Source organism: Eleutherodactylus coqui, chromosome 7, assembly GCF_035609145.1.
Source record: "Eleutherodactylus coqui strain aEleCoq1 chromosome 7, aEleCoq1.hap1, whole genome shotgun sequence".
Taxonomy (NCBI): domain Eukaryota; kingdom Metazoa; phylum Chordata; class Amphibia; order Anura; family Eleutherodactylidae; genus Eleutherodactylus; species Eleutherodactylus coqui.
This window is the reverse complement of record NC_089843.1, coordinates 141,181,577-141,194,062: the sequence shown is the minus strand read 5'-3', so window position 1 is coordinate 141,194,062 and position 12,486 is coordinate 141,181,577.

The window sequence follows — 12,486 nt, the reverse complement described above, 5'->3', positions numbered from 1 at the left end:
TATATATGGCAGATATTATGATATGGTAAACGTGTTGATTAAAGATGAGCGAACACCAAAATGTTCGGGTTCGCGTTATTCGAAACGAACTTCCCGCGATGTTCGGGTGTTCGTTTCGAATAACGAACCCCATTGAAGTCAATGGGCGACCGGAACATTTTTGTATTTCGCCGATGCTCGCTAAGGTTTTCATGTGTGAAAATCTTGGCAATTCAAGAAAATGATGGGAACGACACAGCAAGTTCTCCTCTGCCACAGCTGTAACAGCTGTGGCAGAGAAGAACGATCTTAGCCCATTGAATTCAATGGAGCCGTCAATACAGCCGACTCCACTGAATGCAATGGGCTGCCGGCGATCGCGGGATGAATTGTCGGAAAGGGGTTAAATATATAAGCCCTTTCCTGCAATTCATCCAGAAATGTGTAAAAATAAAAAATATATATATACTCACCTGGTGCCGACAGACGGAGTTCAGCGCGGCAGGCTGCAGTTCTCCTGAACTGCTCTGAACAGCTGTGAGTAGTATTCAGCAGACGGGGATTTAAAATCCCCGCCTGCTGAATAAGATGCCTCTGAATGGTCACAGCCTGACCAATCAGAGGCCAGCCCTCACTCACACCCATTCATGAATTCATGAATGGGTGTGAGTGAGGGCTGGCCTCTGATTGGTCAGGCTGTGACCATTCAGAGGCATCTTATTCAGCAGGCGGGGATTTTAAATCCCCGTCTGCTGAATACTACTCACAGCTGTTCAGAGCAGTTCAGGAGAACTGCAGCCTGCCGCGCTGAACTCCGTCTGTCGGCACCAGGTGAGTATATATATATTTTTTATTTTTACACATTTCTGGATGAATTGCAGGAAAGGGCTTATATATTTAACCCCTTTCCGACAATTCATCCCGCGATCGCCGGCAGCCCATTGCATTCAGTGGAGTCGGCTGTATTGCCGGTTCCATTGAATTCAATGGGCAAACATCGTTCTTCTGTCACAGCTGTTACAGCTGTGGCAGAGAAGAAGGATTTGTCTTCTATATGTTCTCAATGGGGTTGGCGCTGCTGCCGCCGGCCCCATTGAGCGCATATAGAAATGATTTCTCAGGGAAGAAAGTTAAAGTAACCCGAACATCCGAACATCGTGTGGTGTTCGTTACGAATAACGAACATCCCGAACACCCTAATATTCGCCCGAGCATCAAGCTCGGACGAGTACGTTCGCTCATCTCTAGTGTTGATGTCATTATGATGCTGATACTACTATTTGACCTCTACCCCCTTAGTGGCACAAGAACTGGCAGTACCTCTGAAGTGCCACCACTGTGTAGTCCTATGTGGACCTGGTATTTGTTTCAGATTGCTGCATGCACTACAATTTGAACCAATTCATAGCTTTTATCTTACTCTATCTCTGTACTCTCAGACTGTGAACATTGGACTGTCCTCGGGTTACATGAAAGTGTGGTCAAGATAAATTTGTACAAGTGTCCGCTTCTTTGCTTTCATCTTTGATTCTCCCGTATAGCAGCTAGGCATTTTTTGTCTTCCAAATTGCATTTAGCCGTCCACCTCTGCTCTATATCTCTCCCACTATCCCAAATGTAGATGACGCTGAAGGCAGGAGCTAAGCAACATGCATGAGAGAATCGTTAGAAATGATCTCCTCGATTAATTCTCCTGTATGTGTATAAACCAGATTCATACCAAATCATTAACCTGCCTAATGAATTCTTCATTGTTATACTAATGAGTGAAACTCTCTGCAAATGTCAACCTAGGGAATCAACTATACTCCAGTAAGTAGATCCTAAATTTAAAATGCAAGATAAACTTTACTACACTTACATCTCCTCTAGGAAACCTCATGCAGATACAACAGCACACATTAACCTCAATCCGTAAACGGTTACATAAATCCTATTTTAAACTCTGTACCAGCAAATTGATCTACCAAAAATATAATTCTCCCAATACATAAAGTACACATGCCTTTTTACACTGCCCAGAGATTCCATCAGGGAATTGTAGAAATCCATTACATGTGCAATACTTAATGCTGTGTTTAACAAATCGCCATTTTAAAAAAATCCAGAAACTGATGGACTCACAGGAGAATTCTATAAAGTGCTTTCATACACGTCCATACAGAAACAAATGAAGACTCCCAAACATATGTCAACTGAAAAGTAATTTTCTTATATAATGTGTAAATAAAATTCTATATGGAGATACAAAATCTGAATGATTGAAACTCCACATTAAAAAACAAATCAAGTAGGTTTGAGTCCTATAAGAGACGTAGCAGGAAATAACCTAAATATCCTCTTGTTGATCCATAATCTTGCTGAGCCCATAATCCTGTTAATACTACTCTCCATGGTTATTTCCGCATGGCTAAGATATCACCTATATCTATTATTCAGTAACAGAAAGAATCTTCATCACTGGGGAACATGATGAACATTTTAATACACTATGAGGGTAGCGTAGTCGAAAATCTGCAACAGTCTGCAGATAATCCGCAGCAGAAAAATCCACACAATTAGGGCTTCTTACATTGGGTGTATGTGCAACGCTGCTCGCTGCTATGGAGCATAGTTGTGTATGAACAAGGCATATATATATATATATATATATATATATATATATATATATATATATATATATATATATATATATATATATATATATTATTTACCTTTCAAACTCTTTGCTATCATGTGCAAGTTTTTCAAACTTGCGCAGTGTTTTGTGCATGTGGTTGTGTATTGCGCACCTCCCATAGACTTTTATGCAGCGCTTTGTTGCATGAATACGCAGAAAAATAGAGCAGATCCTTTTTTTTTGCACGCACATAAAAAAGAGAATGCGAATGAACCCATTGAAGTCAGTGGGTTCTAATCTCTGTGTTTTGTGCACGCAAATTTTGCATGCACAAAAGCGTGCACAAATGCATCTGCATAATGCCGCCCTTAGTGCTCCTGCAAACAATTGACATGCTGTGAATTTTAAAAAATGCAAATAACGAAGATGGAACACTACCTCTGCAGCGCCACCTATTGGCTGGCAGCATTTCTGCAAATCAATGTCAGACCCTCTATACAGGTCTTCATAACAATGATTGGGAATAGGAAAACTAGCCAGAATCCATACACAGACAGCTGTTTCTGGGTGTTTGTCCCCATCAGTATGCAGTAGGTTTCTGGCTTGGCTGATGAGAGGCAGCATTTGTCAGTTCCGTTATGGAATCAGTGCAAGATTTTTCCACGCCCTTTGGACAAGATTCATTAAGTCTCATCCATCTGGATTACATTCTAAATGCTGCAGATTTTTTGTGCAGAAATTCCGCAGCACGTACACCCTGTGTGACTATATTCTAACAATTTGCATGTGTGAATACAATTGTAAAGAGACAGCCTAACCTTTTTCCAAATGTGCCTGCTTACCACAAGGCTGGAGTTTACACACCTGGTTCATGGATTAAGCCGAGCAGATTTTAGCGATTAGAGGGATGATTTCAAAAATATTCAGCACTCTCTCGTCCTTTGAACAAAACCTCTTTACTGGACCTCTGGTATACGAAAGTAATGGAGAGAATTTATCAACATAAAAATAGCTTTGAAAATGCACAAATTTTGGTGCAAACCTGTACTCCAAAAATTTGCTACATTTTTAATTTTACACCGTTCATAGCCATTTCTAAAAATGTGGGCATGGCTTAGGGGGAGGTATGGGGTCACCATTGTGCAACACATTTAATCATACATTGCATTCATAAAATCTACAGACCTTTTTAATTTTTTTTATATATTTGTTATCTGGTGGCCTTGGGCAAATTTAAAGTTTTTCACCTTCATTCTGCACTCAATACCTCATGATGACAAAATGAAAACAGAATGCTAGAAATCTTTGTAATTTTTTAAAATATGAAAACTATCATTTTGCATTGACATAGGTTTTCAGACCTTGTACTTAGTTGAAGCAGCGTAGGCAGTGATTACAGCCTCCTGTTTTCTTGGGTTTAATGCCACAAAATATGCATAACACTAAGAACTGAGGCCAAAAAGTTCAATTTTGGTTTAATGCTGCATCTGTGTTCACGCGTGTTTTTGCTCGTACCTAGGTGCGCACGTATGTACCCACCTAAGTACGCACAAAAGCATGCTCGTGTGAACCCACCCTAAGGGTCCTTTTACATGGGACGATTTGTCTGGATGATTATCCCAGCGGTAACCGTCCCTATGGTTTTACACAGGAATGATCATCGCTAGTGAATACAGGCAGAACGGGCCAGGAATCATTTTGACCTTCCCGCCTCACAGTGAACAGGCAGTTGTTCATAAGTGAACACCTGCCTGTTTATACTGGCTGATCCCTCATTTAGTTTTCTGCACGCAGAAGCTGAACAACAAGAAGCGAATACATTTTCATTCGTCATTCTGTTTGGCCATGCATTTACTCTGAACAATAATTGCTCCAATTCCTGATTGATGCGGGAATCTGAACAATTTATTGGCCCATGTAAAAGGGCCCCAAGTTCCAATAGGAGATCTGTCATTGAAGCTGCGCTCAGGGCTTAGTTTTCCTCTGCTCCCTCTTCTTCTGCACCTTCTCATCAGCTAATTTATGACCACAGCAATGTTTATTTTAAGGGATCTGAAGATGCTCATCATCAACACAATGAGTGTGATTGCATGAATGGAAGGAAAGAGAGCCTGGGTGAGTTCTGCAGTTGAAGCACCCTTCAGATGATTTGAAAGCAATTGGCATACCATGCATGAGGCATGAAATGGTGGTATTATTAAATGTATCTGTTAATCTCACGTCTTATAGTTTGGTCAATGGTGCAAACATAAGACAATGGAAAAAAAACAGCAAGTCTGCAGTGGACACACTGGACAGTGATCAGCTGGTCAACTTGGACAAAAACCAACCTCAGTGGCCCCTGTCATATGAGTTTTTTAACTTAGTTTATGGTTCTGATAAAATCTGACAGGTTCCCGTTAACTCCTGGGTACACTCTCTACAGTCCTTTCCGATTTTCGCTGGATATTAGAAGGAGTTAAACTAATTATACTATCCACATAACACTGGTCTCTAAAGACCCATTTACACACAACGATTATTGCTCAAAATTTGCTCAAAAGCCATCATTTGAGCAATAATTGTTGTTTGTAAATGCTCCCATCTTCCACTCTTCGGCTGAACGATGATTTTCAGCTGTGCATAAAATCCATCCTTCAGCCAGAGTGAAGATAACACAGACCACATACTGTGTTTGCTGTCCATGGTGCTGAATTCCCCATGGGCATGCTGATTACATTGTATTCAAAAGAGAGCCAGCTGCAGCCCCATGGCAGAACAATAGAGCTGTATGCAGAGAACAGACCATCTGCTGTTCTCTGCATACAGCTCTTGGAGGCTCATTACATGCAAATGAAGCTGATAAGCTGCTAATAGACATTAGTGTCAATTAGCAGTTTATGCAAAACAATCCCTCAAAATCTTTTGAATGATTATCTTGCATGTAAATTGATCCTAACTTGGCTGATGTACGATGTGATGTTACTATACTCATCCATTCCACACCTCTTAGCATGAATAGCTTTGAGTCAATAAGTGAGATAAAAAGCATATCTATCTACTATCCTGGGAACCTAACGCATTACATCATGCCTGTCACTATCTACAGTATCATAATGAATCATAATTATTTGATGGTACATTTAATTTACAGGTATTAGGACTGTCAATGGGGATGAAATTTGGCAATAACCTGTATGTGGTGGGGTGGGGGGAACTTTTCAACAACAGTGATTCCAATATTTTTTGTCTAATGTGCTCTAGTATGAACACAACATAGGTAATCTTCTCATCATTTGGTGTGGAGATGTGTCACCCATACCAGAATTTATAACATAACTCAATAACAATAAAATGATCCCCACTAGTAATCTCCATGTGTACCAAATTTGATTTTAGGATTTACATTTACAAGGTAATGTGACAGAGAAATAGATAACAAGGTCTACTTACCATAAGCGCACTGCAGGAAACGCTATCCTGCATGCAATGAGTTGCCATTCACCACATGTTATTAAAGCCATCCCAGTAGGAGAATTATTAAAAACCAAGTGAAATTGTTCAAAACAAACTGAGCTTGATATAGGAAGCCTGAATATAAAATGTCATTTGTGGCAGCAAGGATTTTCTCAGTGGGTTCTAGATAGAGCCAGTAACACAGATCTATTAGATTTACTTGATGGTACAAAATGTCCCCAAAAAAAGAAAAATCTAAAAATAATCTGGTTTGCCTTTATCATTCCATATTGCCATATACATACATAGGAACATTATCAGTTTTATTAAGAAGTATCTACCAGCATCACATTGACTGACTGCAAAACAAACTGTCAGGTCTCCACAGTACCATAAACTAGTAGCTTATTATTTATCTCTTGTGGTGAAGTTTGGTCTATCCACATTTCCCTTAGAGTTGTCATCCTGATTCAGTTAAGTAGCCTGTGTATTATTTCTATATTGGAGTTGCTTCTGCCATGACCCCTGCTGCCTAAGGATGTTACCACCTGTTCTTAGCTATTCCTTATTTCCACCTAGGGAAAGTACAGGTGGCCCCTAAGTTCTAGCATTGGGCTGTCCCTGTGTAGTACCCCAGAGTTGGGTACTCCAGCACTTTCTGTGATGATCTTAGTGTTAAACCAAGTTTAATATGGTATATGACAAATATAAAGTGTTATGTTATTACGCTCACAATTCCTCACCGTATTATAATGTGCATTGGTAATATCCTGCAGTCCATAGAGAGGACAGGTCACCTAGTAACAGTCTGGGGAGTGTGCAGTCAGCCATCATAAACAGAGATAGCCTTGGATTGGATAATTGGTCCCCCCTTCCGATTGGGTTAGTGTGATACTATAAGAGAAGGAGTGGGTGGAGTTTAGGCAGTCTTCTATGTCCAAGTTAGAGAGTGGGCATAAGAGAGATCAGGGAGGAACTAGACCACCATCTTTAACAGCCAGTGCTGTGGGAAGGAGAAAACAACTACAATTGTGAGTACATAAGAGCAAAAACTGTTTTACACAAGAGAGAGAGAGAGAGAAGAGTAAAGAGAGAGGAGATCTTACGATAGCCATTCATAGGCACAGGAGAGAACAAAAAATTAAGTTGGCCACACATTGGCACAGCAGAGAGAAAAACTAAAGGTTAAAGCAAAATGTACCAGTCTAGATACTGAGAATAATCCCCTGAGCAATAATGCAGAACTAAGCAATGCCTGCAACTGTAACTGTTGAAACTACAGTCATCTCATGTGAACTGTATTAAGGAAGCTAAAAGGAACCCTTCTCTGCTCATGTAAAATAAATTCATTTTGGTTTACTTTTAACCCAACTCCTGGAGTCCCTTCCCACCAACTCACCAACAGCACTGAGCTACCACACTACGTGCTCCAGGGGGAAGAGAGGGTCTTCCACCATTATATTATTTTCTCCAACTTTTTCAATTTATTATTTTGCTCGGAACGGGTCCCTACCCATACACTGGCTGGCGTCATGACAAAACAACACCTTCCTCTACTTCACTGGGGTATCACCATCTTACCCTGCCCGACTCTGCAGGCAGCAGGCCATAACATCTGCCAATTCACCACTGTGCGCAACCGCGCCAGAACCAAACTTGTTTTCTCAGCACAGGGGAGCAGCAGAATCACCGTGACTACCATCTTATTCCTCCACTGCTTCCCTCTCCTAGGTCGGCACCACAGTTGCCACACCTATTTGAATTATACCCACACTTTAGTCAGGGGTTTTTCCTCTTCTGGCTGTTGGGGCTATATTTCCCACTTTTCCTCTTTGTTTGTGTTTGGGTGGTGTTTTTGGTATTTTCGTGGGACCCTTAAGGTGTTTATTTGTCCTGTGTTAACACTGCCATGCATCCATGCTGGTTCTGGTGTGTAAATGCTCAGCACTGACTTAACAGTAATATTTTGTCACCTAGTCTTATGATATCAATGAAAAAACTTTAAGATGGCTGTCTCATAAAGGAACATACATTCCCTGGATGCCAAATGTGTTCTTATATGAAAGTGTCTAAAACATCTTACTGCTACAATGAGCAAATTTAGTATGTCATCCATCAGAAATAAATTGCAGTACAAGGTAGTTTTTTGTTGTGTATTTAATAACTTGCCCACATTGCTGTCTCCAATATTTCGACTGTATTATCAAACAGCTTAAAAGGATTTACTAACACTTTCTAATAGTTAACCAGTATAAATTTAGACAGACAGTTATAAAATGTGTCAGTTTATCCTCAGTGGCTCACTCTAGTTGATAAATTGGCACATTTTAGATTGTCTAGTCTAACTTTATAACACCTATTAGCTTGCTAAGCTTTACGCCAGTTCTGGGGCTAAAATTTTGGTGCATTTTTGGAATCCAATGTTGCAGCTAGGCCACACCTATACCCCATGAAGTCACACCCCCTAACACAAAGCATCATTCCCTTTTTGGACTTGTCCAAAAAAGGTGAAACCAAAAAGCGTTGAGAGGACTCAAAATACATTAACTATCAGAAGTATACATACCCAAAATAAATACTCTAACCACATTAAATAATGCAAGGTTCTTGGTATATAATTTGATCAAATCATATTGGCCCATCCACCTACGTCCAGGTGACCAAGCTTTCTGATGGGTCCTAACGCTAATACCAGGTGGTTTAATTTTAACCTGGGAAAGATGGGTACCTACCTATAAGAATGCTCCTCTCTTAGGACTAAGCCTACAAATAAAACCAAGGAAGGTAGGATACCATTTACATGGTCCAATAGGAGGGACAGAAGGTAAATGGGCGGAGGGCGTGCACGACCAGTTGGAGGCAGCCATAACTCCACAATATTTGTAGAAAAAAATGATAAAATAGGTAAGCCCTTTCCAATAGAAATCTATAGGTGCACATTTACCCTTTCCAATCCATTTGTTTTTTTCTCATCCATTCTCCCCAGCTCCAAATAAATTGGAGCTGGGGAGAATGGATGAGAAAAAATAAGTTTTACCTTCACCCTCCTGATCTGACAGTTCAGGAGGGTGCAGGTGGTCACTACACCATGGGGGGGAATGTGGAAGTATTACTTACGCATTCTCCCTTCAGCCTCCCGACTCGGTGATCACGTGACAGCTGGGGGTCAGGTGACAATGGCGGTCACATGATCGCTGGGTGGGATGCGGAAGTAATACTTCCGCATTCTCCCTTCAGGCTCCTGGCTTGGCGTTCATGTGACCGCTGGGGGTGAGGTGACACTGGCGGTCACATGATCGCCATCCGGAATCTCTGTGCATTACATAGCGCTAATTGAGTGCTATGTAATGTATAAAGGAGAAGGCAGAAAGTTTTTTTTTAACCCTTTCTGTCTTCTCCTCGGGAGTCCTCGATGAGGACCAGTGCAGGAGTGCATCTGCACCTAATGTGTCTGACGATTGGTTGCAGATGCACTCCTGCACTGCAGTGTCGGGCCTGTCCCGATATCGGAGCTGTGGAGGAAAATGATGATGTTCGGGCAGGCCCGACATTGGATTGGAAATGGTTAAACCATGGCTGCAACATACAATAGAAGCAGAAACCAAAAAGTGGCAACAGCACTCAAAATACTGATTTACTATGAGGGCTTAGTCACACGGGTGCATCGGCGCCTGTGTTACTGCAGGACAAAGATGGCCGCACTTCAGGATGGATGTCTCACTGCAGCGCCGGAAGAAAGAACATGTGACCGGCTTCATTGTCGGTCGTGTTCTTTCTTCAGCGCTGCGGGGAGTCGTCCGTTTTGAAATACGGACGTCTTCTTTCTGCAGTAAGGGCTCAGTCACACGGCGCATCGGCGCCCGTGTACTGGTGCCAATGCGCCCGTGTGTCTAAGCCCTCAGAAGTATACATACCTGTAATAAATACTCTAACCACATTAAGTAATGCAAGGTTCATGGTATATAATTTGATCAAATCACATTGGCCCATACCAAGAACCTTGCAATATTTAACGTGGTTAGAGTATTTATTATAGGTATGTATAGCTCTGATAGTGAATGTATTTTGAGTGCTGTTGCTGCTTTTTGGTTTCTGCTTCTATTGTATGTTGCAGCCATGGTTTAACGTGCACCTATAGATTTCTATTGGGAAGTGCTGACCTATTTTATCTTTTTTTTGTCCAAAAAAGGTGTCTAAAAGCATCTAAAAGACATCATAAATTCGTACAAAACAGGTAAGACAGTTTTCTGCACAAATTAAAATGACACATTTTCAATAGCAAATATAACCCAAAGTTTGGGTACTTTGCTAAAGTACAAGGTGTGGATAATAGATATTTTAGGGAGAATTTATTAAGACCAATGTTTCATATAGTTCCTGCCAGCGCATGATGCATCTAATGTATAAAGCAGTTACATCTGTTCATACATTATGCGCATCTCGGGCCATTCATGCGCTCACACAGAAAGTTATGACAGCCACAAACTGGATTAGATATTTGGTATAATTTATACCCATTTCTGGAATAAATTATACACAAATCTGTCAGCCCTGGGTAGATGCACCCTATTTCAAAAATCTAAGCTCACTTTTTTAAAAAGTTGCAAACGATTGCATAAATTCAAGAAGTCACAATTTTTTTGTGCATGCGGGCATTACATCAAAGTTTTTTTGCCACTTTTGGCATGATGAATTCCTTCTTTTTACGTGGCATTAAAAGGGTTGATACTAAATATTTTGTAAACGATAATCAGTAAAATTAGATAATGTCAGCATCAGAAAACAAATTGTAATGCATAAATTTCATTTTTCCTCCCCATTTTAAAAAAAGAATCATAGTTCTTTTATTAATCCATTGACATAGATGTTTGAGGTCTTGTTTCTGTGGGATCAGTTGTATTTTTCAATGCTACTATTTAGGGCTGAGTCATACGAGCGAATTTTTCACGCATGTATAGGTGCTTTTTTAAAACGGATCTATTAGAACCAATGCTTTCCAATGAAAGTGGTCACATGTCCGTTTTTTAGAAATGGAAAAATATAGGACATGTGAGTTCCAATGCACCCGGGCACACAATTTTTTCTACATGCAATGTGTAATTTTTTTCCCGCACTTATAATGCATAAAAAATTTGCTTGCCTGACTGAGTCCCTACTGTACCAGAAAATGTACTGAAAAACCTTTAAAAAATGTGGAATAAAATGGAAAAAAAAATTCTGCCATCTTCAGGGAATGGGGGTATTGTTTCTATGACGTGCACACTGTAGCAAAAATCACATAAGTTCATTCTGTGGGTCAGTACAATGACTATGAGATGAAATTTATATAGTTTTTTTTGTTGCAATACTAAATTTAAAATATAAAAAAATCATTTGGCAAAAAAACTAAATTATTTTCTGCCGCCATGTTCTGACAGCCATTTTTATTTTTCCCATCAACATAGTTGTGTGGGGCGTGCTTTAATTTTCATTGGTAACAATTTGGAGAACATATGACTTTCTGATCACTTTTTATTATGTATATTGTTGGAAAATAGGGAACATGAGCTTGCGATAGTTTGATCTCTCCTGCACTATTATGTAATACCATAGTATTACATTATACCGCCATTACACCACAGACATAACTTGATAGGAAATCTGCAATGGCCACCCTGGGGGCTTTCGCAAGGCACTTGGCTGCTATGGCAACCAAACTGCACCTCATAGGGCCATTTGGTACCCTAAAACACCGATCGGGCCGTCTAAATGACGCTGTCAAAATTAACTGTGGCATTTAAAGGGTTAACAGCTAGGCTCAGCGGTGCTGATCAGAGCTGTTGTGGGCAGGTGTGAGCTGTAAGAAACAGCTAGCATCTGCATTGTATGGAGCGACATCGACTCCCAATCCCCTTCCATAAAAACCTGTACTTTCATGACATAAATGAACATCCTGGAGCATTAAGGGGTTAAAGTACATTATACAGTATTTTATAAAGGTTCACTTAATGCCACAAGGTACCGGACTTGTGAGTGGAATTGATTGCAAAAATTCTCAAGCAGGTGTGGAAATGTTAAAATTAGAAAGGAACGAGTGGAGGGATGAGATTTAGAGATGAGCGAGCATACTCGCTAAGGCAAACTACTCGAGCGAGTAGTGCCTTATGCGAGTACCTGCCCGCTCGTCTCTAAAGATTCAGGTGCCAGCAGGGAGGAGCGGTGAGTTGCGGGAGTGAGCAGGGAGGAGCGGGGGGGGGCTGAGAGTGAGAAAGAGACCTCCCCTGATGCTCCCCGCCCCCTCCGCCGGCACCCGAATCTTTAGAGATGAGCGGGCAGGTACTCGCATATGGCACTACTCGCTCGAGTAGTTTGCCTTAGCGAGTATGCTCACTCATCTCTAATGAGATTACAAGTGCTACTAATAACTCACCATATCTTGTGTTTTAGGTCACAAGTAAACAGAACAGAATGGG